This window comes from Pongo abelii, chromosome 23, assembly GCF_028885655.2.
Source record: "Pongo abelii isolate AG06213 chromosome 23, NHGRI_mPonAbe1-v2.0_pri, whole genome shotgun sequence".
Taxonomy (NCBI): Eukaryota; Metazoa; Chordata; class Mammalia; order Primates; family Hominidae; genus Pongo; species Pongo abelii.
In genome coordinates this window covers 51,554,843-51,581,711 of record NC_085929.1, presented here as the reverse complement: position 1 = coordinate 51,581,711, position 26,869 = coordinate 51,554,843, and the positions used below count along the sequence as shown (strand labels likewise).

General features: G+C 50.1%; 1 long non-coding RNA gene across 1 annotated transcript in view; it reads left to right on the top strand.

Moving 5' to 3' along the window:
* The first annotated feature begins 494 nt into the window (after positions 1-494).
* LOC112130584 (uncharacterized) overlaps positions 495-26,869 on the top strand; it is a 45,337-nt gene continuing 18,962 nt past the window's right edge. The window contains exon 1 of the long non-coding RNA XR_008517893.1: positions 495-1,033. This is a non-coding gene — a long non-coding RNA (uncharacterized LOC112130584). The remainder of the gene's footprint in view (positions 1,034-26,869) is intronic.

Below are 26,869 nucleotides of genomic sequence, written 5' to 3'. Positions count from 1 at the left end.
TAATCCAGTGTTCACCTTATCTTATGTAAAGTGATGATTTACTGAGTGCCAGGCGAATACATGATTGACTATTCCCCTACCTGCTGCTTTTCCCTTGCAACATGTGGATTCAGTAACTACACCCTCCCTCTTTCTCCTCCAGTTCACTTTTCCCCTTTAAATATGGAAGCTCTCAAAATCATCTTTGGAGAAAGGCACACACTTCTCTCTGGGGCACGTCCTTAATCTTGGCAAAATAAACTTCTAAATTAATTGAGACCCGTCTCAGATACTTTCTGGTTTATACCTTTATTTGCCAAGAATACAGCCTCAGGAGGTCTTGAAGACATGTGCCCAAGGTGTTCAGAGCACAGTTTGGTTTTATACATTCTAGGGAGGCAGAAGACATCAATCAACACGTGTAAGAGGAATATTGGTTCAGTCTGGAAAGGCGGGACAACTCGATGCAATAGTGGGAAGGAAGCAGGGAGGGGCTTAGGTAGATAAGTGACAAAAGTTGCATTCTTTTGAGTTTCTGATGAGCCTCTCCAAAGGAGGCAATCAGATATGCATTTATCTCAGTGAGCAGAGGGGTGACTTTGAATAGAATGGGAGGCAGGTTGACCCTAAGCAGTTCCCAGCTTGACTTTTCCCTTTAGCTTAGTGATCTGGGGCCCCGAGATTTATTTTCCTTTCACAAGCCTGATGGGCTGAGCCATGGCGCTTCTCAAGAAGCCATTGGAAGCAAGGATAGCAGCTTCGTCTTCTGTCGGAGAGAAGAGAGGCAGAAGTGTTCTGCCACAGCAGGGAGAGATGAGGGATGAGGCCAGGGTGGTGAGGATGGAATGAGGGCCCCTGAGAAGGGACCCAGCAATGCAGTCCCCTCCCTGGGAGGCGTGGAGGGCACCCCGAAGAGATGGACCTGTGAGTTGCTGCTTGAAGAGGGACCCGCAGCTGACCAAACAGAACAGAAAGACGGAAGAGTATTAGAGGCAGAGCGTGGACTGAACAGAGGCCACAACACAAGGAATCATTGTCCTGTTTTCAGAGATCTGTGAGTTAGAGCCTGGGTCTTGGGGGAGGTGACAGAGAGCTGGGACGGGCCTTACGGGGGGTGGAATCCCACACCCGTCATCCATGCCCGATGTGGCAGGCCCTGTGCCCACGGCTCGGGTCCTAGGCTGGTCTCTGCTCCGTGCCACTTCTGTTCTTAAGGGTGGAAACAAGATGTGAGTGCATAAGCTTGGATGGTGCTGCGGGCTCTAAGGTGATGGCCAAAGGACGCGCAGAGCACTCCTGTAGGAGGGGCAGAGCCTGGCTTGCAGAGGTGTAGGGTGACCTTCTGAGGAGGCTCAAAGGAGGCTGGGCAAGTGCTCAGAAATCTGAAGGTGGTCCCATGAGAAATGGGGTGGACTGACGTGGGAGCCATGACTGCTGCCCAGGGCTTTGCTATAGACAACCAGATGGAAGACAGGGGAGGGGCTGCTTGGGGGAGAGGGAGTGGGGACTTTGATTTGAACCTGAGATGCCCACTGAGTGTCCAGAGAGGTGACAAGAAAGAGCTGATGGCCACGCACAGTACTCAGGGAGAGATGGGGCCGAAGGGCATTTAGCCCAGGTGAGTCACGTGCTGTTGTGGCCAACCGGAGAGCAGAGGCTCAGGACGGGCAGAGGGGCCACCTGGCCATGGGGCCCAGGAAGGAGGGTGGGAGCCAGAGGGCCAGGGGAAGAAGGGGGCAGTCCAGGAGTTGAGTTGCTGAGGACAGATGGGGACCATGAACATGGTGGCCCTGAGGTTGCGGTGGGACAGTGGTGGCCAAAGCCAGGAGGGATGGGTTGGAGTGGGACGGGAGCAGGGGTGGGAAGAGCCAGCACCTGGGCCCCTCTTTATGGGATGTGTTGAAAGCCTTACATTGGGGGTGTAATGACTTCCACTGAACTTCTGGAGTGGGGGCCCTGGTAAGAAGTGGAGGGTGTAGGATCCCGAGCGAGGTGGGTGGTGCGTGACCAGAGCCTCGGGAGGTGCCCCATGAAGAGGCCTCAGTCAGGGCTCATAGGGGTGCTTGGCCTCCGCTTACTTACTCTCTCAGCTGCATTCCATGGGGGACACCACCTCCTCACCGAAACACCCTCTTCCAGCACCTTCTGTGAGGCAACAGTGACTGGATTTTCCATAGTACATTCTTGGGCAGGAAGTCTTGGGGTGGGGGGGCACAAGTAGAACAAGAGAATGACAATCACGATGAATTATATTGGCACATGGCACCTTTACATCCATTATCCTCTTTAACGGGTAGATGGTGCAAATACACTTGTCATCCCTGTTTTACAGATGTAGAAACTGAGTCACAGAGAAGTTGAGGGACTTTCCCAAAGACACATAGCAGGTGATGGTGGAGGCTTGACTGGAACACAGAGGGGTCCTCTGAGTTCAGGATACTCCTCAGCTGAGCTCCTGTGTGAAAGTGCAGGGGCTGCTCTGAATAGGGGAAAGGGACTGAAGCCTCCCACAAGAACAGGCTTCCATCAGCTCATGGTTGGAGCTGTACCATGTTGAGCAAACCACCTTCTGTTCCAGCAGCTCAATGTGCAATGAACTTTCATTCCATTGCAGCCCAGGCTCAGGGCACAAAGCCACCGTCTCAGGGTGCCAGTTGGTGGGAACATAGAGCTTGTAAACTGTGCACTTCACAGAGAATCTGATGGTTTCTGAAACACGCTGATGTCCCAAGGAGAGGCAGCACTGTGCGTTGTGACATGTGAGGAGGCTGTGACACTCACCCCTGGACAGAGCAGTGTTTTTCCATGCGGTCCTCCCCCATGGATAGTCTCTCCTTTATCCTAACCTGCAGGGATCCTCTAAGCTATTTTTTTCCCCTTTGCAATGGACCCCAGCCCCTGCAAATCCAGGAACTAGTTTTTTCTAGATGGACAGAGAAAAATGGCACCTAATTAAGATTAGACGTGCTTTTGCCGTTCTTTGAAACTTAGTCCCCTCTGCAAGTTAATAATCTCTATTGAACACCCTTTTCAGGGTGAATAATTCACTCTGGGAGACAGTGGCGGTGTGAATTGTCCCTGATTTACTTTACAAGGCTTGGAACTTTTAAAATGTCTCCCTTTAACTGTGGAGTTGAAATAGCTCAGAATTCCTATAATAATTGTAATTACAGCTGCTGTTTAGTTAGTCCTAGTGATGTACTAGATACTTCACATCCACATTTTCAGCTTCCCAGAAAACCTCTGCAAGCCAGGAATTATTGTCCCCACTAGAGAGAGAGAGGGAGAGAGAGATGTGTATCTCAGAGGGGTTAAATAACTTATTTAAAGTCACATAGCTGATCAGATTTGACCTAAGATTGGAACCAGGTCTGCCTGCCCATGGTTCCTTCATTGCCCATGCTACTCTGACTCAAGGAAGGACCTTAATCTTAATCTTGTCCCCTGCTGCAGGCTCTGCAGGTGAAGACACCCATCCTCAGAGGGGAGGCTGTAGGAGAGTTGAGGATAGCTGTGGAGTTCTCAGAAGCAGGGCAGTGGCTCAGTTTCCTCCTGTACGGAATGGCAGGTGGAGGAGTGAGGGGTGATGGCCAGTTGGGGACAGGCTAGACCCAGGCGGCCCAGAAATCTATGTAGGGGGCACCAGGGAAAGGCAACGTGCCTGGAGCGGGACAGACTGTTGTCTAGCTCAGTGCAGCAGAAAGAGCAGGATGGCTGGGTGTCGGCCATAGCCCTGCATCACACAGCCCCTTCAGCCACCTGCTGGTGCCACTAGCCTGGATGTAACGCTTGTTCACAGCTCTTCCACCAGGGCATCCACGGCAGGCTCAGCTCCTCCTGCTGGGTTTTCCAGGTCTCCGTGTTCTGTAGCTAAATCACCCTCCAGCTGTGTGTGTCCGCACAATTTCTGCTGGATTTAAAAAAACAAGCTTTGTGTGTGCACATGTGCTTGAGCTTGTGTGTGTCTTTAATTCAGTAGATCCCATCTAGAAGGAAGGGCGTCACAACCCCATCCATGGCTTCAGCTCTCCCCTGGCCACTCTGGGTGCTCCAAATCTATACCTCCTGCCTCCCGGGTATCCCAAGGCACCCAAACAGCGGAGCCACAGCTGGATCCCTCAGCCTCTTAATGAACCTCCTCCCTTGTTCCTGCTGCCTCCCTGAAGGGCTCCATGACTTCCTTTGCCTAAATAACAAAGCTGAAGTCCTTCATCATTCCCCTCGCTCAACTCCACACCCAACCAGACAGGAGTCTTGTCTAAAGCTCTCTCATGTCTGTCCCCTTGCCTCTGTCCCTCCACTGAGGCCTCTAGACCAGCCTTCTCCCTCCAAGTCTCAGCCCTAGGAGCCAGAGTGAGCTTGCTAAAGTGCAAATCACAGAAACAAGGCAGAGGTAAGGTAGACAACTGCTACGCCTCCCTCCTCTGGGAGCAGCAAGCCTCCTGTGCCTGCATAACCTCGCACTGCCGTCCACTCTGGCCCATCTGTGGGATGCACCTGTGGGAGGGAAGGATGCACCTGTGGGAGGGAAGGATGCACCTGTGGGAGGGAAGGATGCACCTGTGGGAGGGAAGGATGTGTGCAGGTGAGCAGGGAAAGAGGCCACGAGGTGTGGACTGCAGCCTCATGGCACAGCAAAAGTGCAAAACACCAAGTGTCCACCATGTGGGAACTGCTAAATCAGGGCTGCAGCGAGAAACTCAATGCCTGGATTGGGTCCTAGAACAGAAAAAGGGCCTTAGTGAGAAAACTGGTGAAATGCAAGCAAAAGATTTTGTTAATAATGATATGCCAACGTGCATTTTTAGTTTTGACAAATGTCTCACGGTTATGGCAACATTAGGGGAACTCTGAGCTATATTCACAACATTTCTGTAAATCTAAAATTATTCCAAAATAAGACGTTCATTTTTAAAGAAAATATGGCTGGTCATGGTGGCTCATGCGTATAATCCCAGCACATTGGGAGGCCAAGGTGGGAAGATTGCTTGAATCCAGGAGTTCAAGGCCAGCCTGGGCAAACATAGGGAGACCCCATCTCTACCAAAAAATACAAAAATTAGCCAGGCATGATGGCATGCACCTGTGGTCCCAGCTACTGGGGAGGTTGAAGATCACTCGAACCCGGGAGGTCAAAGCTGCAGTGACACATGATTGCTCCACTGCACTCCTGCCTGGGTGACAGAGTGAGACCTGTCTCAAAAGAAAAAAGAAAAAAAATATATTATGGTGCATTGACTCAGTTGAATAAGATGCAAGCTTAAAAAAGCAGATAGTATCTATTTACAGATAGTATCTATTACAGAAAAATATTCCTGATTCTTGATATGTTTATAGACAAAAGCAAGTTACAAGATGGTATATATAGTATAACGTTATGCATGTATGCACGAATATCTATATTTATTCTTTAAAAAATGCTTCCCTGTATACGGAATTGGATTGGTGGTGGTTGTATGGTTATTGTTTTAATTCTGAAATGATTCATCCCAAATTGAAAACAGCAGTTACCCCCGAGGAATGAGATCTGGAGAAGTCATTTCTTGGGAGGCTCTTTGGTGTCATTTTCATTGGTTATCACAAATACGGGCTGCTTTAATAACTTAGACAAATATTTACAAAAGCAAACTTGATCATCTCACTTTCCTTAAAGTAGTCAGTGGATCCTGCCTTTATTCATCAAAGATTTATTAGTGTCTGCTGTGTCTCAGGCTCGGTGTGAAAGCTGGAAAGTGGCCAGGGCACGGTCACTGAGGTGGAGCCCCTGGGGGAGTCAGAGGTCACAAGCACTTTTGATAGCATTGGAGAAGTCCTCAGATGGGACAGCACAGGCTGCGTGGCCTCCAGGGAATGTCCCGGCTGAGGGGCACTAGGGCCTGCGGGGGAGAAGCGGGTGGGCACAGCTGACCTGGAAATTGCAGCATAGACGTAGCAGCAGTTAGCCATGGGGGAGGGGCTGTGCTGAAGCCCAGAGGCGAGCAAGACTTGGGGAGAGAGAGACTGCTGGTGTCCAGCGTGGCTGGAGTGACCACTGAGCTGGGCAGTTGGTGGGGAGCAGCTTGGAAGCTCTCAACCCCGGGGTTGAGGAGTCTGAGCCAGGAGGGCCATGCTTATATTTGCTGCTGGATGGTGAATGAGCTGATGGAGGATGTATGAGTCTGTTCTCGCACTGCTATAAAGAAATACCTGAGACTGGGTAATTTATAAAGAAAAGAGGTTTAATTGGCTCATGGCTCCATAGGTTGCACAGGAAGCATAGCAGCTTCTGCTTCTGGGGTAGCCTCAGGAAACTTAAAATCATGGCGGAAGGTGAAGGGGAAGCAGACACATCTTACATGCCTGGAGCAGAGGGAACGGTCATATCAAATGAATGATTGAATAAATATATCGCCATCCTTGCTGCATATCTTTAGCTGGGCAGATTTGAGGCATTTTTATTAGAATTTGAGAGGCGAGGGCTGGTGGTGAGCATCCTCTTGGCTCTGTCTCTTCAGCAGGACAGGCTCCTGGGTTGCTTCTGGGTTTAGCTGGGATAAATCATCTGCAAGTCAGTAAATAAAAGCTTAGGCAAAGTAGTGATGAGGACAGACCTATGGCAAGGGCACAACTGTATTACTTTTTCTTTCTTTCTTTCTTTTTTTTTTTTTTTTTGAGACAGTTTCACTTTGTCGCCCAGGCTGGAGTGCAGTCGCGTGATCTCGCCTCACTGCAACCTCCGCCTCCCTGGCTCAAGTGATTCTCCTGTCTCAGCCCCCTGAGTAGCTGGGATTACATGCGTGCACCACCACACCTAGCTAATTTTTTGTATTTTTAGTAGAGATGGGGTTTCATCATGTTGGCCAGGCTGGTCTTGAACTCCTGACCTCAGGTGATCCGCCTGTCTCAGCCTCCCAAAGTGCTGGGATTACAGCCATGAGCCACTGCACCCGGCCTCTTTTCTTTTTTTTTGAGACAGGGTCTTGCTCTGTTGCCAGGCTTACTGCAACCTGTACCTCCCAGGCTCAAGTGATCATCCTGCCTCAGCCCCCCTAGTAGCTGGGACTATAGGCTTGCACCACCATGTCTGGATAATTTTTGCATTTTTTTGTGGAGATGGGGTTTTGCCATGTTGCCCAGGGTGGTGTCAAACTCAGGGGCTCAAGTGGTCCGCCCACCTTGGCCTCCCAAAGTGCTGGGATTACAGGCGTGAGCCATCACATCTGACATGTATTAAAATCTTTAACTGAAAAAAGAACTAGAATATAATGGAATTGAATCTTTTTTTGGTGGGTAAACAGTGAACATGGAATAACTAAGACATATACTGGTTAAACTTTTAAAAATCTACAGGTAAATTGTCTCATCAAAAACTTCGGTTTTTTAGCCAGGTGGCTCACACCTGTAATCTCAGCAGTTTGGGAGGCCAAGGTGGGCGGATCACCTTAGGTCCGGAGTTCAAGACTAGCCTGGCCAGCATGGCGAAACTCCGTCTCTACTAAAAATACAAAAATTAGCCAGGTGCGGTGGTGCGTGCCCGTAATCCCAGCTACTTGGGAGGCTGAGGCATGAGAATCACTTGAACCCAGGAGGCGGAGCTTGCAGTGAGCCAAGATTGCACCACTGCACTCCAGCCTGGGCGACAGAGCAAGACTCTGTCTCAAAACAAACAAACAAAACTTCTGTTTTCTTTGTTTTTGTTTTTGTTTTTTTTTATTTAAGGAAAAAGCCTTTTGTTATAAATGAAATGGTGTAGAATCAGGAAGCAAGAGAAAGGGTAATAAACATTCTCCAGGTCGAGAAATTAACGAGGAAGGGCTCTCCCTTAGTTCTTGTAGATTTTAATAAATTACCTGGAAATGGAGGCACTCTGTGAAATATCTGAGTTTCTAACTGTTGCTTACTCCTCTTGGAATGACTTGACAAACTGAGAGAGCGTCTCCAGGCAGGTCTCCTGAGAATCCTGTGTGGGAAGCACGTGTTGGATGAACTCTGTGTCTGCAAGCAGCAGTTAATGCCGTCAGGGGAAAATAACTCAGTTGTGCCAATAAAATGACTGCTCTGAGCTATCAGTTATGATTCAATAAAGAGTCAGGAATAAAGCATCTAGAATTAGGGAATTCTGGAACCAGAAGAACCACATTGATGGTTGGATTTAATCCCTATTTATTTTTTGTTTTGTTGTGGTTTTGAGACAGGGTCTCGTTCTGCTGCCCAGGCTAGAGGGCACTGGTGTAATCTCGACTCACTGCAACCTCCACCTCCCAGGTTCAAGAGATTCTCCTGCCTCAGCCTTGCCGACGCCTCAAAACCAGCCTAGGCAACACGGTGAAACCATGCCTCTACAAAAAATACAAAAATTAGCCAGGTGTGGTGGCACAAAGCTGTAGTCCCAGCTACTCAAGAGGCTCATGTGGGAGGACCACTTGAGCCTGGGAGGCAGAGGCTGCAGTGAGCTGAGATCACGCCACTGTACTCCAGCCTGGGTGACAGAGTGAGACCCTGTCTCAAAATAAAATTTAAAAACTCAAGGATCTTGATGTGGGGAGATTGTCCCAGCACTTAGTGAGGCTGACGCAGGTGGAGCACTTGAGACCAGGAGTTCAAGATGAGCCTCGGCGACACAGTGAAACCGTCTCTGCAAAAAATACAAAAATTAGCCGGGCGTGGTGGTAGAGGAGCCTGTTTCATGGTCGATGGAGATTCCTTTGCCTCATGATTGATTGGGTGGAGTTAGAGGACAAGAACACAGAAGCCCAAGCCAGGAAATGTTTTCCACACTTGCGATCCAGCAGGCAGCTCCTCAAGACCCTCAAGAAAGGCCCTGGAGGGTGTTTGGAACCCTCCTGGGGGAAGGGAAACCTTGGGGTTCTTTAGAAGGGGCTCTTTAGTTTGCAAAGACAGAGGCTGGTGGTGAAGGTGTGAGGGGCTGCCTGAGTGAACCCTGGGAACCAGGGGGAGCCCACACAGCCTGGGTCCAGTCCTGACTCAGAACTCGGGGTCCTCTTGTGTATTAGTTCTCTATGGCTGCTGTAAATAGTTACCCCAAATGCAGTGGATTAGAAGAGTAGACCTCTATTCACTTACAGCTCTGGAGGTCAGCAGTCTGAAATCATTTTCGCTGGATAAAGTCAAGGTATCTGCAGGGTTGGTTCCTTCTAGAGGCTCCAGGGGAGAATCTGTTTCCTTGCTTTTGTCGGCTTCCAGTGACTGCCTGCATGCCTTGGCTTGTGGCTCCTTCCACCATCTTCCAATCCCATCACTCTAATCTGTTTCCGTCATCATATCATTTCCTCCTCCTTGCTTATCAAAGATCCCTCTGCCTCCCCTCATAAGGACCCAGAGATCACAGCATGCCCACTCAGATAGTCTGGGACAGTATCCCCACATCAAGATCCTTGATTTTTTACATTTTATTTTGAGACAGGGTCTCGCTCTGTCACCCAGGCTGGAGTGCAGTGGTGCAATCTCGGCTGACTGCAGCCTCTGCCTCCCAGGCTAAAGCAATTCTCCAACCTCAGTCTCCTGAGTAGCTGGGATTACAGGCATGTGCCACCACACCGGGCTAACTTTTTTATTTTTTGTAGAGACAGGGTTTTGCCATGTTGCCCAGGCTGGTCTCGAACTCCTGAGCTCAAGCAATCTGCCCACCTTGGATTCCAAAAGTGCTGGGATTACAGGCATGAGTCACCACGCCCGGCCTAGATCCTTGATTTAATCACATCTGCAGAATCCCTTTTACCGTATAAGGAAACATTTGCAGATTCTGGCCATTCCTGGCTGATTTCCTATCTCTCATAGTGCCCCTAAAAGGTCCCCAACCAGCCCCAGCTAGGCACCTCTCTTGGGGCCTGCACCCAGTTCTGCCTCACTCTTCTCCTCTCCATGAAATTCATGAAGATTCTGCATCCACTCCTGATGAACCTCAGTAACCCCTTTACCTCAGTCCTGAGTCCCCCCAGATTCCTGCATGAAGGCTCAGGGCCACACATCTCTCCTCCCCACACCTTCCCTGGGCACCCGGGTAGTGGGCTCCTCTATTCTCTGTAACTTTCCTTCATCAATGAGCAAACCCACTCCCATACTGCAACTGAAACTGCAGGAAACAGCTTCAAGAGAAATTTGGTTCGCTCCCCATTGAAACCAAATCAATACATTTTAGGATCCTGGAGAAGAGGTTTTTTTTTTTTTCACCATCCATTCCCTGTTCATGCTCCTCAGGAGGGCTGTGCTGGGGATTTTCTGGAACTGGCGTTCACACTCCTCTACGCATATGAGCCCAAACACCATCCCCGTCATAAATCCACATCACCGTGATGCCCGAGCATTGGCGGGCTCCTTTAAATCCACCATCTCAGCGGATCCTTACAGTTGACGTGTCTCGGTGGGGATTATCATTCCCAGCTGACAGATGAGGCAAGTGAGGTCCAGAATCTGCACCGCCCTTAGAGCTTTCAATGCCAGCAAGTGCGGCCCCTGCCTCAGGCGCCTGCTCTTCCCAGTGTCTCCCTCCACATTTTCTAAGACCCCTGCCATGCCTGGAACCAACCATGCTGAGAATGCCACCTGGCTGGGGCACCCAGTCCTGGGCAGAGACTCATGTGGAGTCTGGTCCCTTTTTCCTGGGTCTCCCCTGTCCAACCTTCCCCCAGGCGGGTGAGGGTGACCAGATGTCCCGAGGAGTTGCAGGCTTGTGTTCATAGGACTGTCTTGGGATCCTGGGGTCGTTCTGGGTCTCCATGATCAGCACAGTGTTTCTGGCCAATGAACGGTGCTAGTGTGTTGATTCAGGGCGACTCTCACTCACTTTGGACCCAAGACGAGTTGAGGCCTCTGTACTGATAGTTCACTGCCAAGCATGCCTCAGCATGTTCCAGTTGGTGCCAGCTCTGGTGTACAGCACCCGAGGGGGTGGGGTTGGTGGCAGCTATCCTTTACCCCACACAGAATGGAGGTCAGGCACACTGGCTCAATGAACAGACCTGAGAAGACTGCGTGTAGATAATTTTTAATATGTTAAAGCACATTAAAAATGTACTAGGAGTGTAGCTAAAGGAATTCCACAGGGAATTGTTTTCTTTAAAAGGAGAACCTCTGGTGAATCACTCCTTAATTCATCCAGTGCCTATGTCTGGGTGATCTCTTCTCACTGCAAGCTCTGCTTCCCGGGTTCCAGCGAGTCTCCTACCTCAGCCTGCCGAGCACCTGGGATCACAGGCATCTGTCAACATGCCTGGCTAATTTTGTATTTTTAGTAGAGACGGAGTTTTGCCATGTTCGCCAGGCTGATCTTGAACTCCTGACCTCAGGTGATCCTCCTGCCTCAGCCTCCCAAAGTGCTGGGGTTACAGGTGTGAGCCAGGCTGGTCTTGAGCTACTGACCCCAGGTGATCCTCTCGCCTCAGCCTCCCAAAGTGCTGGGATTACAGGCGTGAGCCACCGCGCCCGGCCAATAAAGAACATCTTACAAGGACATTCTTGGTTGCCAAAAACTTTGTTCCCAGGGCCGGTAAATAATGTCAGATGAATGGTTAGGCCAGAAAATAACAATGAGATATTAACTAAAATTATGTCAGGTGTCCAAGAAACCGTGAAGTATAATTTCTAGACATCTTCGCTGGAGGGAGGGGGCTATTCTGGGCCAGGACTGGCTACATCATTTGCAGGGTTCAATGCAAAATGAGAATGCAGGCCCCTTGTCCAAAATTTTAAGAATTTCAAATCGGTGACAGCAGAGCATTAAGCCCAGCACAGGGCCCTTCTCAGTGCAGCCCGTGTGCTGCTATACAGGTCACATGGCTGCAAAGCCAGCCCTAGGCTGGGGGAGGGAGAGACTTTTAGCAAAGCCTTTTCAGGGCCCCAGTAAGGGAAGTCCTGGCTTTGCTGGGAAGCTGCCTCTAGGCCTTCCAGAGCATGTCTCCACGGCTCTTCACACCAGATTGTGGAGCAGGTGATCAATGTCCTTGGCTCTGAGATAAGCGAGTGGTCCAGGCAGACCTGAGTACTTGGAGAAGTTTTTGTTTTGTTTTGTTTTGTTTGAGACAAGGTCTCGCTCTGTTGCCCAGGCTGGAGTGCGGTGGCTTGATCTTAGCTCACTGCAACCTCCATGTCCCAGGATCAAGCCATTCTCCCACCTCAGCCTCCCGAGTAGCTGGGACTATAGACACTTGCCACTGCACCCAGCTAATTTTTGTATTTTTGTAGAGATGGGGTTTCACCATGTTGCTCAGGCTGGTCTCGAACTCCTAGGCTCAATCGAACTGCCCGCCTCGGCCTCCTAAAGTGCTGGTATTACAGGCATGAGCCACCTCGCCCAGCCTGGAGAACGATTTTTGATGAATCCCAATTGACCCTCCAAAACCAGCTTTAATGTCACCTCCCCTGAAGTGGCATTGGCCGCTCCTCCACAGCCCACCTACAGAACCATATGCACACCCATCTTACCACATTCATTCCCTCCCCTGTACCTGTGGTTGGCAAACACCTGTCTCACCCACCACCTAGAGGCTTCTGCAGAGCCCGGGTCCTCAGTGCTGGGCCTGGCCCACAGAGTCGCTTAGGGAATATTCCTTGAAAGCACTCCCACTTGTGAAGAGCTCCCACCTAAGAGGGGTCACCTTGCTGGGCAGTGAACAAGGAGGCAGCGTGAACTCCAGCCCAGGGAAGAGTCACAACTGCCCAGGGAGTCTGGGACCTTTTCCCAGAGCAGGCGAGATGGAGGTGGGACCTGGAGGATGCCCTGCAGCCGGCCAGGTGGGCAGTGGGAATGGGAATTCCAAGGAGAGGAAAGCTTGTCAAGCGTACTGAGCTGTGTGAGTGACTGGGGACTTTAGGAAGAGGCCAGGTGTTCGTCGGGGAGGAGGGGAGAGGCCCGTTGGTGCTCGTTCAAGGAGCAAGGCCATCCTGGACAGCAGGGAGTAGGGGAAGGTCATCATCAGAGCTGTGCCCCGGAAAGATAACCTTGGCCACAGCAGGAGGACAAGTGAGAGTTCACAGGCCTGGAATTGGGGTGACTATGAAGGGGCTTCCATGTCCCCCAGAGAGCAGTGTTGGGCCTGAGCATGGCAGGGGTGCTAGGTGGGGGTGAAGTGTTGTGGGGGACAGGCTCAAGAATCACCTGTGGCCGGGCGCGGTGGCTCATTCCTGTAATCCTAGCACTTTGGGAGGCCGAGGTGTGCAGATGGCGAGGTCAGGAGTTCAAGACCAGCCTGGCCAACATGGTGAAACCCCGTCTCTACTAAAAATACAAAAATTAGCTGGGCATGGTGGTGCATGCCTGTAATCCCAGCTACTCGGGAAGCTGAGGCAGGAGAATTGCTTGAATCCAGGAGGCAGAGGTTGCAGTGAGCTGAGATCATGCCAGTGCACTCCAGTCTGAGTGACAGAGCAAGATTCCATCTCAAAAAAAAAACAAAAACAAAAAAACAATCACCTCTGTGGGAGTACCAGGCTGGGGATGGAGGGATGGAACCAGGAGGCTGAGGGAGTTGAGAACGATGGCCAGATTCCAACTTGGGCAACAGGAAGAAGGGCGATTGTTGAGGGCTGAATCTGTCTCCCAAAGTTCACAGGTTGAAATTGAACCCCAGTGGGATGGCATTAAGAGGTGGGGTCTTTGGGAGGTGAGTAGTCATGGTGGGGGGCCTCGTGAATGAAATCAATGCCCTTTGGAGGCCATAGGAAGCTGCCTGTCTCTTCCACTGCATGAGGACACAGCTGTCTGTGAGCTGGAAACTGTCCTCATCAGACACTGAATCTGCTGGCACCTTGATCTCAGAATTCCAGACTTCACAAACGTAAGAAATAAATTTCTGTTATTTATAACCCCCACCCCACCCCGCCAAGTTGATGGTATTTTGTTACAGCAGGGACTGAGACAGCAATCAATGAACACAACCAATGAGAACATTCATGGCAACCTCAGCGCCACATGGGGGCCTTTGCATGCATCTCCCTGTGTGACCCCAGCACCACTCCTCATTCACAGGCTCCAAGTTAATTGTGCAGAAACGCACACAGCTCACCCCACGTCTGGCTGGCCCGAAGCCCTTGTGTCTAGCCACAGTGACCTCTGCCAACAGAGAAGCCCTGGCTTTCTTGAGCAGGAAGTGAGGTGAGAAAATAGCAGAAGAGAAGTCCTTTAGAAAGAGCTTTTGCAGGTATGTCTGCTCCTGGGCTCTCTTCAGCAGGGGCTCATCTCACAAGCTCCTGTTTTCATTTCTTATTACTGGGAGATGGGCTGTCAGCCCAGGTGTCATCTCAGCACTCAGTGCAGCCTCCAGTCAAGCCAGCTGGGCCCCAGTCACCTACACATGGGGTCTGCTGTTCTGTAGACAGGCCCTGGCCTCGGCTGTGCCATTTACTCTTTCAGCCCCACTAACTCTCCCCTGCTGGGGCCCATGTCACCACCCAGCTCACCGCCTACCAGTGGAATGCTGTCACCCCTATGGATCAGTGTCACCCATCAGTGGAACACTGTCACCTTCCCATGGAACACTGACACCCTCCCATAGAAACTGTCACCCACCAATGGAACACTATCACCCCCATGGAACACTGTCACCTTCCCATGGAATGCTGTCACCCCCGTGGAACACTGTCACCCTCCCATAGAAACTGTCATCCACCAATGGAATGCTGTCATCCCCATGGAACAGTGTCTCCCACCAATGGAACACTATCACTCACCAATAGAATGCTGTCACTCTGTCATGGAACACTGTCACCCGCCAATGGAACACTGTCACCTGCTAATGGAACACTGTAACCCTCTCATGGAACAGTCACCCACCAATGGAACACTGTCACCCACCAATGGAATGCTGTCACCCTCTCATGGAACAGTCACCCACCAATGGAACACTGTCACCCTCTCATGGAACAGTCACCTGCCAATGGGATGCTGTCACCCTCTCATGAAACACTGACACCAATGGAACACTGTCATCCACCAATGGAATGTTGTCACAATGGAAAGAGACTGTTTTTGGATGTGCTGCTCTTGAGGTCCCTCAGGACATCCCAGCAGAGACGAAAAGTTGGCCTGGTGATTAGAGGCAGCTGGTGCAAGACTGACCATGGAAGCCTTGGCTGAGCTGTGATTCCCTAGGGAGAGGGTGTAGGTAAGAGGTCCCAGGCCCAAGTTTTCAGGGGTCTGAGAAGGAGCCACAGAGTGTGTGGGGAGGCTGCTGTCCCTGGATCCCCGCTGAGAGCTCAGGACAGGCAGGCCTGACATGTGAATGGAGACCACTGGTGATTCCTCAAGAGGAAATGAGGGAGCACGAGGGGGTGGCAGACACTACAACCAGGAGTGCCCGCCCCACAGTGCCCTGGGGTGCTGACTGTGAGTCATGTCTCTTCCCACAGTCCCTAACCTCGATCTGGTGGAAACACGCTTCCTTTCTCCTCATATTACAGTCCCAGAGAAGGAAGAGAGCAGGTCTAAAGTCACCCAGCAAGGTGGGTGCAGAGACAGGAGAGCGCCTGGCTTGGGGTCAGTCCTGCTGCCTTGGTGGGAAGTATTTAATGGGCCTTGAATCGGCAGAAGCTCAGGGTGGTTCCAAGCTGCACCTTGTACCTGCCAGGACCTGTGGCAAATCCTTTTCACCTCCCTGAGCCTGGTGCCCTACCCAAAGAGCAAGGACCACAGGACCCTCTGGCTCTGTCTCCATTAGGTCCATGTGAGGCTCAAACCCAGCGAGGCACCTGGTCTGTCTCCATGAACATTCCAGACTAAAACCCATGCAGAGCACACCCTGGGGCCAGCTTTGGACACTGGCCTGCCTGGACAGGGCACAGGGACCGGCCACTTCCTCTGCTAGAAGTGACTACATGAAAGAGAAGTGGGCGGGAGGTGGACGTGCATGCCTGTTCCCAAGGGAAACGGGTCTCCCTGCGGATTGCAGCGTTCGCTTGTCTCCAAACCGCACCAGGTCATGGAGACCCAGGAGGCGCTGCCAGGCAACTTGCCGGTGTCACAAGCATCTGCGGCCAAAAAGGAAAAAAAGCATCTCAGGGTTGCCCAAGATCAAGGCTATTCATGGGTGGGCCTTGGATGGCAGCCAGCATGCACCAGCTGAGAACCGCTCTTCTAAGCAGCCTCAGATTCCACAGAGGCTGTGCGGTGTGGCTGGAGGGGGACTGCCTGTGATTGCGATGTTCTGACTTCCATTTGGGAGATTTGCAGAATGTGGACAGGAGACTGACTTTCTAGAACAAACGCCTTTCCTTCTATGGACCGAGCAGAAAGAGCGCTGAGCTTGGCACCTGGCGAAGGGAGTTTCTGCCTCAGTTGCTGTGTAGCGCTGGGCGGGTGTGGCCCTTGGCTCCCCAGATGCAGGTGAGATGCACAGTGTGAGGTCCCATGGGGGCTGGTCAGGACACAGTCCTCACACATGCCCATGAACACAGAGCCTTTCTTAGGGCACCGTGGCCTTAAGCTGACCAGGTTCCAGCTCTTGGCTCTATTTCCTTCCCCTTCCAGAGCATCAGGGCGTGGGTTCAGGGTCTGCTTGAGACTTTTGGCTGCCATGGGCTTCAGCAGTCCTTTCCCAAAAAGGGAAACAGAGCTAGCTTTATAAGGAGTCCCTATAGGTACCGTTGCCCGCTTAGTTCAGTGTTGCAGACAGGGACTTTGGGGCTGGCCCAGTTTGCCCACCTCACTGGGAGGGGAGCCAGTGTGTGGGCCCAGCTCTAGACCCCAGGCCCGGTCCTACCATCAGCCCACAGCAAAAAAGTCTTGGCATCGTGCGGCCTCTGTGCCCTCGCCTGAAGAAGGAAATGAGGATTCCAGGCTCCCTGCTGCACAGCAGTATTGGGGACTTTAGCAAAAATGAGGTCACTGCTGTCTTAGGACCTCTTGGTTTCCAAAGTTCTGTTTCACTTCAGTGCTCGCTGTCATCTGTGGGTGGGAGACGGCAGGCATTATCACCCACCTCACTTCAGAGGCAAGGGTGGTCAGGGAAAGGCCAGCCAGTCCGCTAGCCAATGTGCAGACCGGTCCCAGTAGGGGCCAGTGATGGGGCCCACATGACGCTCCAGGCACATCACTTCCAGGCCCCTGCCACTGGCAGGACTTGGCCTCTGAAGGCAGTGCCTCATCCCTACCCCATGCTGCCCCCCAGGAGGGCACATCCTGGCACCACCACGTACTGCTGTGTGGCCTTGGCCAAAGACGTCTTTGAGCCTCTGTTTCATCATTTATAAAGTAGGGATAAGACTGCTGACCTGGGGGCGGGGGCTGTAGGGAGAGGATGAATCAAAACCCCTGGCCCAGTGCCTTAGGTGGACCAGCCTGGACCACATGGTGAAACCCCATCACTGTTGGCAAAGGCAACGCCCAATGTGCATGCTGCAGGCCGACAGCGTCCTAGCTACTCAAAGGGTGTCTGCTACCTTGCGCACACCCTGCCTCCCTCCTTTCTCATTTCCTCCCTGTTTCTGCCTCCCTCCCTTTCTTCCTGCTTTCGTGCATGTATTTGGAATCATACCTTGCCAAGTTGTAAAAAGGAGTCAAGGTGGCCTTTAATAAAACAGATATAGCATAACCACTAACATGGGGGGAAGGGCTGGGTGCGCGGCTCACACCTGTAATCCCGGCACTTTGGGAGGCTGAGTCGGGAGGATCGTTTGAGCCCAGGAGTTCAAGACCAGCCTGGGCAACATGGCGAAACCCTGTCTCTGCAAAAAACAAACAAAAACAAACAAACAAAAAACTAGCCAGACATGGTATTGTGCACCTGTAGTCCCAGCTACTCGGGAGGCTGAGGTGGGAGGATCACTTGAGCCAGACAGGTTGAGGCTGCAGTGAGCCACGATGGCGCCATTGTACTCCAACCTGAGCAAGAGATAGAGATCCCCATCTCAAACAAAAAGAAATAGGGGGAAGAAAAGGAGACAGAGGTCAAGGGAGAGGGTCAGCAAGTGAGTGATGTCGTCTTTGCTTATGAAGGACCATATGAGGCATTAGAGCGTGCGCCCTTTCCGTGTAAAGTCTTTGAATGCAGAGCCTTGTTGCCCATGTCGTCCACCGGTGGAGCCAAGTTTCCCAGGGTGGATCTGCTCAGTCTGGAGTTCTAGAGCTGGGAAGACTTTTCAGGATCCTTAAGATCATCCCATCATCCCTTCTATTTCCAGATAGGGAAACTGCATCTCTAAGTCAGGGCATGGCAGGAATAAAAATGAAAACTGTGAGTAGTCTGACCTGTCAGATGTGTAGGGCATATCTGCCTCAGTGTGGCTGGGAGAAACACGGTGATAGGTTAAGAAAACCTTATTTCTGTATGATGTTTTGTCTGCAGGCAATCTGCTTTGGTGAGATTTAACGTTTGAACGCCTTGAGAACAGCTAGACGTTCGGCTGACTGTTAGTGAGGGATTTGATGCTCTTGAGCACTCTCAGGGCTGGAAGTCACACAATACCTCCTACCATCACCCATTTAGAATAAGACTTTTGGTAAATCACACTTAATTTGAACCTCAGTGGGGTTTTTCCAGTAAAATATCAATAATAACACTTCTCATCTCCTCATAGGACCTTTTTTGTGAGCTAAACAAGAAATATGTTAAAGTACTTCCTTTTTTAATATGGTTTTTAAAATTATAAGAGATGGGGTCTCACTATGTTGCCCAGGCTGGCCTCAAACTCCTGGGCTTAAGCAATCCACCTGACTCGGCCTCCCAAAGTGCTGAGATTACAGGCATGACACACCTTGCCCAGTCTTAAAGTATGCATACTTCTTAAAGCATAAAAGTGCCACCCAAGGGTGAGTTGTGACCAGGTTCAGTCACCTCGTACCAGAAGCTGCCTGTGGGTCTGAGGGCTCCTTCCCTATGATCAGTGAGGGGTAAGAACACCTTCAGATCTGGCCTCCCCTGGCAGCCCTTCATCCTCGAGGTTGGTTTTGTGATTCTTCTATCCCAGGTCTTCTCTCAGACATCTTCACAACGTGCCTCTCCTGGGATGCCCATCAACACCTCATCTGGCTTATAAACTTCTCAACACCAGCTGCTTCTTGTGGTTAAGTGGAAAGTCGACTGATTTCCACTTTGTGGTTTCTCTCCTGTCTGACTATGTATCACATATCCTAATACCATACAGGAAATATTAAGCTGAAGCTAGGGCTTTAAATAACTGAAGAACTGCCAAACATCTTTGCTCTCATTTCTTTTGATAAACAAAAGTTCTTTCCTCTCTACTGAATATAGCACAGAGAATATATCCCTTCCCGTTCATCTTGAGTAAGGAAAAAAATCCCCAACAACTCTGTAATATGATTCTCCTTTTAAAATGTTCTATTGGCCAGGCACAATGGCCCACGCCTATAATCCCAGCACTTTGGGAAGCCAAGATGAAAGGATTGGTTGAGCCCAGGGGTTCAAGACCAGCCTGGACCACGTGGCAAAAACCCATCTCTGAAAATAATAATAATAAAAAAATTGGCTGGGTGTGGTGACACATGCCTGTAGTCCCAGCTACCTGGGAAGCTGAGGTGGTAGGATCACTTGAGCCAGGGAGATGGAGGCTGCTGTGAGCCAAGATCACACCACTGCACTCCAGCCTGAGCTACAGAGTGAGACCCTGTCTCAAAAAAAAAGTTCTATTTTGTACTTCAGGGCTACTCCTCAAATTTTGACCATGAGTCTTGGAGTTTGTTGCTAATGTCAGCTGTAGCAATACTTGCCCACATGGTGGGAACCTAGAATCATAAGCCCCTATTCTCCTGAAAGAGACCTGCCCCACCTGCAGCCTGTCAGAAAGACCTGGAAAGGAAGGGGTGGATAGGACGTGCGGGCTTCCAGTCCTGGCTGTGTAGCACTAGCTTTTGGCCTTCAGCAAGTTAACACTTGTGTACTGTCAGGGCAACAGCTGTACCTGCTGGGCCTTGTTGGTGTCATCATGAGAGATATCCTTAGTGTTAATCCTTAGTACAGCACCTGGCCCATGACAGGAGTCCAATATTATGATACCTGAATTCTATTTTCCTGAATCCATTAGAATACCTGAATTCTATTGAAATACCTGAATCCAGTAAAATGCCTGAATCCATTAGAACACCTGAATCCCATTAGACTACCTGAATTCCATACCTGAATCCATTAGAATACCTGAATTCTATTAGACCACCTGAATCCATTAGAATACCTGCATTCTATTGAAATACCTGGATCCATTAAAATGCCTGACTCCATTAGAACACCTGAATTCCATTAGAATGCCTGCACCATTAGAACACCTGAATTCCATTAGAATGCCTGACTCCATCAGAACACCAGAATCCCATTAGAATACCTGATCCATTAGAATGCCTGACTCCATTAGAATGCCTGAATCCATTAGAACACCTGAATTCCATTAGAATGCCTGACTCCATTAGAACACCTGAATTCCATTAGAATGCTTGCATCGTTAGAACACCTGAATTCCATTAGAATGACTGATTCCATTAGAACACGTGAATTCCATTAGAATGCCTGACTCCATTAGAACACCTGAATTCCATTAGAATGCTTGCATCGTTAGAACACCTGAATTCCATTAGAATGACTGACTCCATTAGAACACGTGAATTCCATTAGAATGCCTGAACCATTAGAACACCTGAATTCCATTAGAATGCCTGACTCCATTAGAATGCCTGAATCCATTAGAACACCTGAATTCGATGACTATCTGAACTTTTGTTTTGGGTGTGTACTAGTTTCCTGGGGCTGCCATTGATAAGTGACCACAAACTTGGTTTAAAACAGCAGAAATATATTCTCGCACAGTTCTGGAGGCCAGAAGTCTGAAGTCAAGATACTCTTTCCACATAAGTCCGCATTCACAGATTTCTGGAGTTCAGATGTGGACACATCCTTTGGGGAGCCACCATTCAACCCACTGCAGGTGCCATGTCCCATTCTCCTTCTGTCGGCTGTGTCTTATCAGGTGCTCACCTCCCCTCCTTGGGCCTCAGTCTCCCAGGTATAAAATAAAGGAAGTCCCCAAGAGCTTCAAGTCTCTGACACTATGACTTCGACTAGTCCCAGCTTAGCCCCAGATCCCTAAGATCATTGACCAATGGTTGTTTCTCTGTGCCTCAGTTTACCCATTGTGAAATTAAGAAGCTGGATGAGGCCAGGCATAGTGGCTCACACCTGTAATTCCAGCACTTTGGGAGGCTGAGGCAGGCGGATCACCTGAGGTCAGGAGTTTGAGAGCAGCCTGGCCAACATGGTGAAACCTCATCTCTACTAATAATACAAAAATTAGCCGAGTGTGGTGGTGCATGCCTGTAATCCCAGCTACTCAGGAGGCTGAGGCAGGAGAATTGCCTGGAGGCAGAGGTTGCAGTGAGCCGAGATTGCACCATTGCACTCCAGCCTGGGCAACAGAGCAAGACTCCATCTCAAAGGAAAAAAGAAGCTGGATGAGATCAATGATTCCCAATTACAAGTTGAAGGTGAGAATTACTTGGGACATTTTCAAAGTCTAAAGGGTCATGCCCTGCCCTGGATCTCATGAATAACATCTTCTGGGGACGGTTGAGTCCCTTCACCAGCTGGCACTGCAGGTCTACCCAGTATTAGTGCTTCCTGGGTTTTACTGACTTTTTTGGGCGGAGGCTGGTTACTTCTGCACCATCCCTTGTTTTATCAGGGAAAGAAATGGGAGAGTTTTATGGAAAGAGAAGCCCAGAATATGAAGACACTGGATACATGAGCGACCATTTAGGGCTGGCTGTGGTTTTTCACACCACTGATTTCATGTGTGGGGCATGAAATCAATTTGGTGGTTGAGATCAATGTATAAAAGATAGAATAGAAACGATCACAATGCATAGATATTTTTTCCACAAAATTCATTCAGTTGCAGGTATGTACATACGAGGTGTGGGTCCTGGGCTTCTATGTACAATTTGTTTCTTACTGTGGGTCCAGGTCAAACAGTGTGAGAGCCAATGCCTCTAAAAAAAAAAAAAAACCTTCAAAGAGAGGAGATGGAATCCCAGAATTGTACCCTTGTCTATGGCAGAGGACCCTCCAGGTGGTTTCTCTCCTGAAGTCTCCAATGCTGTGCTGAGCCCAAGGGTTCTCTGGCTATGGCTGACATTGCAGACACTCAGGTACCCTGGGGCAGTACATGCTCGGGGGACAGCTAGGAAGGTGGGGGGTCCAATCCAAGTTGACCATTTGGTACTGGCTGCCTGGAAAGCTGTGTCGATAAGGATTTGTGGACCATGTTCAGGCTCAGCCAGGAAGAGAGCCGTGATTGATTATTCATGTCTTGGGAGCGGGAGAAGCATGGTGGCATGTGTGCCTCTTGGGTGCTGTCTCTGTCTCAGGAAAGGAGAGTGGGAGTTGAGGTTAAAATCCCCCTCCTGCCTCTGACTTGAGATGTAATTGAAGTTCTCTGAACTAACCTTTCTTCAACTATAAACTGAGAACGAGCAAGATGACTTTGACTATCGCTTCTAACTTTGAGGGTTTAATTGGATTACATTGGAGGATCTGTCTCCACTTGAGTCAGGGGGTGTGTGTGTGTGTGTGTGTGTGTGTGTGTGTGTGTGTGTGTGTAGAGAGAGAGAGAGAGCAAGCAGGGGGCAGGACACTGAGAGGAGTCCCTGGCTGCTGCTCTGGACACACTGGATGGCTTTCTTTGGCTTAAATATGGGAAGTTTTGTCAGGACCAGGGACTCAGAGAACCGGGTGGAGGTGACGAAGGCAGGTGACATGCACCTGAGGTGGGGTCCAGTCTCCCTCTTCTCTACTTATCCCAATGGGGTTGTGCACTAAGTCAACCATGGACCAGCACATGTTGAATGCCTACTGTATACCGAGGACACCTCAGTCCACACCCACAAAGTAATTTACAAACAAGCCCTGGAAGATCCATTAAGCCTGGGGCACAGGGCAGGTGGTTCCACTTAAATTTGGCCATCCTCCTGGGTGGCTGAGTGACATAGTTCAGTTCGATCACCCTTGGTCACCTGGACAAGGGAAGATAAACTGTTTGTATTCTATCTGCCTCATGTTCTTCTCGGAGGTATTTTTATCCCTCAGACTCTAAAAGTCAGATGCCACTTCCACACTCAGCACCGCAAATGTGCCCACACCTAGGACTCCTCCCCAGCCCCCTCTTCACTCAGGCCAGTCCAACAGGGCTTAGAGGGTGGCCCACAGCAGGGTCTGGGGCTGAGCTCCGTGGGAAACAGGTGTGGATAGGACGCTGTCCTTAACCCCAGGGAGCTTTTCTGGGTGAGACAGCCAGACAACAGACCCAGATGATGATGGCACAAGGTAGAGGGAGCAAAACCAACTGTGGCTGGGCCCAGAGGAGGGCAGAGCTCATTACTCTGGGAAGTTATTAGTCCAGCAAGCATTGATTGAATGCTGGTGCCAAGACAGTTCCAGAGAGACCACAGCGGGTAGCTCCAGGTGGCAGAAGAGACAGAACCATAACCAACACCTACAGCCAGGACTGGGAACGCAGTTCCAAGGGGGCAGAAGGGTGGGGTGGGCTGCGGAGTACCATGAAGGCCTAGGATCTTTCCACTCGGTTGTTTTCTCTTATTCTCTAGTGATATGAGCAGGCAGGAGCTCTGGAGCCAGGCTGCCTGAAGCTGAAGGCTGGTTCCACATGCTACTGAGTACCTGTGGATAAGCTACCCAATCTCTCTGTGCCTCAGTTTCCTCATCCAAAAATGAGATGTATTCATCTGCCAGGGCTGCCATAACAAAATACCACAGGCTTCACGGCTTAAATAACAGAAGTTCATTTGGAAGGTGGAAGTCCAAGATCAAGGGTCATCAGGATTGGTTTCTAGTGAGGTCTTTCTGGCTTGCAGACAGTTCCCTGTCTCACTTCGACCTCACACGGCCTTTCCTCTATGAGTGCCCAGACAGCGGTCTCTCTTCTCTCTCTCTCTCTTTTTAATTTATTGAGATGGAATCTTGCTCTGTTGCCCAGGCTAGAGTACAGTGGTGTGATCTCAGCTCACTGCAACCTCTGCCTCTTGGGTTCAAGTGATTCTTCTGCCTCAGTCTACTGAGTAGCTGGGATTACAGGCATGCACCACCACACCCAGCTAATTTTTGTATTTTTGGTAGAGATGGGTTTCACCATGTTTGCCAGGCTGGTCTCGAACTCCTGACCTCAAGTGATCCACCTGCCTGGGCCTCCCAAGTGCTGGAATTACGGGCATGAGCCACCACATCCAGCCCCTCTTCCCCTTCATCTTCCTCTTCCTCTTCCCCTTCCCCTCCTCATTTCCCTTCCCCTTCCCCCTCCCCATTCCACCTCCTCCTCCTCCTTTTTTTTTTTTTTTTAGAGCTGGAGTTTTGCTCTTGTTGCCCAGGCTGGAGTGCAATGGCACAATCTTGGCTCATTGCAACCTCTGCCTCCCGGGTTCAAGCAATTCTCCTGCCTCAACCTCCTGAGTAGCTGGGATTACAGGCATGTGCCACCACGCCTGGCTAATTTTGTATTTTTAGTAGAGACAGGGTTTCTCCATGTTGGTCAGGCTGGTCTCGAACTTCTGACCTCGGGTGATCCGCCTGCCTTGGCTTCCCAAAGTGCTGAGATTACAGGCAGGAGCCACTGCACCCGGCCCCTCTTCTCTTCTTATAAGGACATCACTCCTATTGGATTAGGGCCCTACTCCTGCAACCTCTTGTAACCTTAATTCCCTCCTTAAAGGCCCTACCTCTAAAAACAGTCACACTGGGGGTTAAGGCTTCAACATATAGATTTCGGAGGGATGCAATTCAGTCTATAACATGCCATCCTCTGGCCCATCAAAATTCATGTTCCTGACACATAAAAAATACCTTTACCTCATCAGTCGGGCATGCCTGTGTCCCAGCTACTAGGGAGGCCGAGGCAGGAAGATCACTTGAGGCCAGGAGTTCGAGACCAGCCTGGGCAACATAGCAAGCTCCCTGTCTCTACAAAAAATAATAATAATATACAAAATTACCATGCATGGTGGGTGTGTGCCTGTAGTCCCAGCTACTAGGGAGGCTGAGGCAGGAGGATTGCCTGAGCCCAGGAATTCAAGGCTGCAGTGAGCTATAATCATGCTGCTGAACTCCAGCCTGGGCTACAGCATGAGACCTCGTGTCCAAACACACACACACAAAACAAAACCAAAAACCTTCACCCCATCCCAACAGCCCCAAGAGTCTTAACTATTCCTCAACACTGAAGCCTGAAGTCTCACTCATCTAAATATCACTTAAATCATGTATAGGTGAGACTCAAGGTATGATTTCTCCTGAGGCAAAATTCCTCTCTAGCTGTAAGCCCATGAAATCAGACATACGTGCTTCCAAACACAATGTGGGGACAGGCATAGGACACATTCTCATTCTAAAAGAGAAAACCAGGAAGAAAGGGGTAATGGGTCCCAGGAAAGTACAAGATCTAGCAAGGCAAAGTCCTTTGGATTTTAGGTTCAAAAATAATTCTTTGGCTGGACAATTCTTTGGGACTTCTGGGCCCACTGGGGCAGTTGTCCCCTCCCCACCCCATAGCCCTGGGTGGTGACCCTGCTCAGGCATCTCCTTGTAGCAGCCCCACTCTGGGGGCTCTGTGTGGTGGCTCTACCCCTCAGGCACTACTGGAAGCCAGGGGTGGAAGTTGCGTCTTCTGGAAACGAAGAGGAAACAGCCTTGTTCCCTGGGTCTATGGTGGAAGTGGCAGCCCCCGATCTGTAAGTTGCCTATGGAGTCATTCTTCCTCTTTTCTTGAAAGAGAAAGTATGTTCACCACCACATCATTCTATTGTCCTGTCCTGTAGAGCCCCAGAAGTCCAAAACTGTTACTTTATTTCATCCCATCTCTGTCCCCTTTGGTCCAAACTGGCAGTCTCTGCAGATATGACCCATCCCTAGTCCTGGCTTCTGCTGAGATGGGCGGTTAATGCCTTGGGTAATCTCTTTCAACCCTGCCCTGGTGTTGGAGTGACTTTCAACCCTGCCCTGGTGTTGTCTCCAGAACACCCTTCTCATTTTATGCAACAAAAATTTCTTCTGGCCGTGCACAGTGGCTCACGCCTATAATCCCAGCACTTTGGAAGGCCGAGGTGGGCAGATCATTTGAGGTCAGGAGTTCGAGACCAGCCTGGCCAACATGGCGAAACCCCGTCTCTACTAAAAATACAAAAATTAGCTGGGCATGGTGGTGGGTGCCTGTAATCCCAGCTACTCATGAGGCTGAGGCAGGAGAATCACTTGAACCCGGGAGGTGGAGGTAGCAGTGAGCCAAGATTGTACCACTGCATTCTAGTCTGGGCGACAGAATGAAACTCCATCTGAAAAAAAAAAAAAAAAGAGTCTAGTTATGAATACATGGGATTATTTACCTTTTAAACTTTTTTTTTATTATACTTTAAGTTCTAGGGTACATGTGCACAACGTGCAGGTTTGTTACATAGGTATACATGTGCTATGTTGGTTTGCTGTACCCATCAACTTGTCATTTACATTATCCAGCTGTTATTTTCACCCAGACATACCCTGAAGAAATTTAAGATCTTGACTTCATCTCACTTGTACTTTGCCGTAACAAAAAAATAGAGAGCCTTGATCTGGTAGCCGCTGTGGCTCTTCCTGGCTGTGCAGTAACCTCTGGGCAGGTGTAAAGCCGATCTAGAGGCATGGGCTGGTAGGGGCAGACGTGTAAGCAGGTGCACTCACAGTTCAGGATAATGGAGGTAGGTTCTTTGGGACTTGTTCTCGTGTGCATTGTATGCTTTTCCTACGTGTAAGAATATCTAGGATCCAGGGCTGGGGCTGCTTCCAACACACACCCAGGTTTGCTGCTTCTGGAACTGGTCAAGGTCAATCCTGCAGCCCCTGGGACTCAGTGGGCCTGACTGAGGTTAATGGAGAAGCTGGATTAACAGTACAGAGATGAGCTGTTAGCACTGCAC